This window comes from Pseudochaenichthys georgianus, unplaced genomic scaffold, assembly GCF_902827115.2.
Source record: "Pseudochaenichthys georgianus unplaced genomic scaffold, fPseGeo1.2 scaffold_167_arrow_ctg1, whole genome shotgun sequence".
Classification (NCBI taxonomy): domain Eukaryota; kingdom Metazoa; phylum Chordata; class Actinopteri; order Perciformes; family Channichthyidae; genus Pseudochaenichthys; species Pseudochaenichthys georgianus.
This window is the reverse complement of record NW_027262480.1, coordinates 1275303-1279530: the sequence shown is the minus strand read 5'-3', so window position 1 is coordinate 1279530 and position 4228 is coordinate 1275303.

Sequence of the window (4228 nt, the reverse complement as noted above, 5' to 3'; positions counted from 1 at the left end):
AGAGTTGACGTGTCTGAAAAACGATGGTTGTTACCAAGTGGCTGAATAGGACTACAGAAGTCGTGGAGGCCGTTGTACGTCATTACGTCGAACACGTAAATAGTAAACACTCCTCTGAGTTAGTTTCTGTTCTGCTTGAAACCAAGTCCCTGCCTCCTGCAGACTGTTCAAACAAACGCTTCAACTCGTTCCATTTAGAACCTGTGTGTCTGAATATGGATCTGAAGTCGGCGTGATGTTGAAGTCGTGCTGCTGGACTCGGCTTTATAGCATAACGTTAGCATTTTGCTTCTGGCCATTAGATTTATGATTAGAACATTATAAAAGTAGACATGTGGAGATTATCCGGCTGAACAAAACGTGCATCAAACAGGTTCGTTTTCCACAGACCGTATTTTTTAGAATATTCCAAAAATCCTAAGGAGAAATCCCGTTTCTTTTAGTCGAGGGAACCAGCGGATTCCTTCAGGGTCGGGCTACACAAACACGTCGTCCCTGCACCGCTCTATTAATCCTCCAGATTTGCTCCACAATAGAGGGCGGATATTTCGGGTTCAGGAGTTCCTCAAAGTGTTCCTTCCTCCGTCCTAACACCCTATCATTTGAAGCCATAAACCTCCCATCCTGTTCACAGCTTAGATGGTAAGAACAAGATGAAGAAGATAGGGAAGAGATCAAGGAGGCAAATAAGTAATGAAGGAGTTAGGAAAAGATAAAGGAAGTAAGAAGTAATAAAGGAGATAAGGACGAGTTAAGGGAAGAGATAAAGGATATAAGGAAGATTAAGGAGATAATGAAGTGATAAAGGAGATTAGGAAGCGATTAGGGAGGTTAGGAAGTGATAAGGAGGTTAGGAAGTGATAAGGAGGTTAGGAAGTGATAAAGGGGGCAGGAAAGTGAAGGTGTGAGAGGTGAATCACAGGCTGAGTTCCTGGATGTCATTCAGCCCACAGAGAGCAGAAACCCCCTGAAGCTTTCATCAGTCCTGGAGAGCACACACACACACACACACACACACACACACACACACACACACACACACACACACACACACACACACACACACACACACGCACACACACACACACACACACACACACACACAAACACACACACACACACAAACACCCCCCCCCCCCCACACACACACACACACACACACACACACACACTCACACACACACACGCACACACACACACACACACACACACACACACACACACACACACACACACACACACATCCTTAAAAAACCCTTTCAAGTCAGATTTTGAGATGTAGAGTTTATACATAATGCTTAATTTGCATATTTAAACATAACAGTTCAGAAAACGTGTAATATCTATGTCAGTCCTGAAGGTGGCAAGTTTCATGGTGATATCTACAAGCTGAATATTTTACCCTCTTCACCGGCAGTGTCTCACCTCAACTCTGATTTGGAGAGATAAACCTGTCTGCATGTTTCAAAACTGATCTTGTCATATTTAATTAGCATCAAGGTGTCTGTCCGTAGCTCAGAGAGATTTTAAATATATGTTTATATGTTTGTTTTTTATCTCAGCCTTTCTCATAATAACAAATAAACGCTTCATTAAAAATTCCCTGTACGCGCTTTGAGGTGGAAGCAGGAAGTCTCGCTGATAAACATCGAGCCGTCAGGTTAGAGACGAGCTGGCAGCGTGGGCTCAAACACACACACACACACACACACACACACACACACACACACACACACACACACACACACACACACACACACACACACACACAGATACGTGATGGTGATGATGCAGCAGAGTCACATCCTGCGGAGAACAAAAAGAGAGAGGGGAAACCTCTCAGAATCGAGAGGCTTCGAATTGAATAAAATACCTTTTTTAACACGTTTCTGCCGTTGCATCAAACATAACAGACGGGTGTGACTCAGAGAAATGTTGATCTAAGATATTAGATCTCCATCCTACACATGTCCTCATTTGAACTATAGTAAAATTACATTAAAAGGACAAAAAACGAATTGAGTTAGATCCGTTTCATTCCTGCTTCACGTCTTTTTGAATGTATGTATTTCACTTAAAGTGTAATATTGCTTCATGCTTCGTTAAATGCATTGATCTTTTAAAGTATAAAGCAGGGATGGGCAACTTTGATGGTGGTGGGGGCCACATAATTGATGTACTGGCCACCAGGGGGCCACATACTTGATGTACTGGCCACCTGGGGGCCACATCATTGATGTACTGGCCACCAGGGGGCCACATAATTGTTGTATGTATTTATTAACACATATACTAAGTCTGACGTCTTCATTGACATTTTACAATCTTTCAGGGAACATCCTCTAATAAGCTCACTAAACAAATATCAGTTCACTGAAATGTTATTTCATTTTTACAAGTGGCATGTTTGTATTGAACAGGTTATTAACAGTGGAATAAAAGTATTTTAAACTATTGGAAAGCACGGAAAATGTGTGTGCATCAAGATGAAATATTAAGGTGACATAAACATCAAGTCATGAACACTAACCCAACTAGGGCTGCACGATATCATTACGATAACCGCGATATGCGCATGCGCGATATTCACATCGCAGGACGTGACGATTTAAAAAAAAAACTTAAGATCCAGACGTCCGTGACTAAAATCCTTCATCCGGTTAAATATAGTTAAACAAATATCAATTGTATAGCATTAAAGTTCAAGAAAGGATGGTTTGCGGGAAGAAAAACGGTCTTTTCTTCAATTCCTGTATGTTTTCATATCGCAATATATCGCAGGGGGGGTGAGAAATCACAATGTTAGTTTTGTCCGTGACGGTTTGTTGTTTTTAGAATATTAAACTTGTTTCGCCAAATTCTGATAAATACAACTTTAAAGCTTGTAAAGGCAAAATTACAAGCGGTAACTTAAAGTGCCAGTGAAGTGCATTTTTTTGCGCCAAAATGAAATGGCAGTTTCATTCCTTACATATCATTGTGCCTGTTCATGGCTAAAATAATTTTAATTATTGATTAATTAATTATGAAAAATTCAAAAATATATTTTAATAATAACGGCCGTCTGAGCCTACCGGAAGTTGCAGACGATAGCGGCGGTGACGTCACAAGATGGGCCCAGTTGTAATTGTAAACATGGCGGAGACTTTGGAAAGTGATACAAGTGTGAGAGAAATGATTGATTTTGACAGTTTTTCTCGATTTAATTCCATTTCCTGCCTTTCTACAAATATATTAGGGACTATAGTGTTAACAAATCCAAGAAAAATGTGTAATGTACATAATGAGTGTGCACACTTATCTAGTATCCTATCCATGTGAACCTGTTTTATTTGTGATGACCTCACACCCTCACCCGGGAAGATGTTTTTCTTTAAATTGAAGTTAAAGGCATCAATCTGGTGCACTTTGAGGGCAACATTAAGAGATTTATGGATACAGCTCTCAACACTCATATCAAACATATATTTCAATAATCAAAAAACATTGGAAGGATTTCTTAACCTATTTTATACAACTAACATAGATGGAAATATTTGTTTACATAGATGACCAAACCAACTGAGATAACTTAGGCTACAGTTTACAATCTGATCACTCAGAGTCCTTTACCTCCCTGAGCTGACATTATCTCTCTCAGTCCAACAGGAGAGGACTCTCCCTCTTGAAACAGCTAATCTCTGTTAGCTCCGAGCTAGCACTAGATGCTAACAACAGCCCTGTAACTCTCTCAGTCTCTCTTTCTCTCTCTCTCGAATCGACCAGTGGCCTTTATTTGTCATGAACAATCAACGAATCTACGAAACAATGACACCAGCCAGACTCACCTTCATCTTTTGGGAACAGAAACATCGCCACTTCGGCAGACTTGACATTACTACAGCCAGCGGCAATGCATCGCTTCCCGTGTGTTTTTCCTCCCTTTTTCTTCACTGTTGCCTCCATTGTCAGGTTTTCTCGATTGGCAATCACTTCCAGTCGACTCCGACACACTTTCCAGTAAAATACTCGCTCAAAAACTTTGATAAATTCGACTTTGAAACAGAGAAACAATACACTGTGATGAATGTAAACACTTCGGAGGCGACCATCTTGTGACGTCACGCAGTAGCTCGCAAGCCACGCCCACGAAGGCGGAGGTCAACTGCGGATTTCACGGCAGCAAATTCAAAACTCATCAAATTAGTTGCTATTCCAACATCTTTTGATATGGGTTTCAATGGATAAT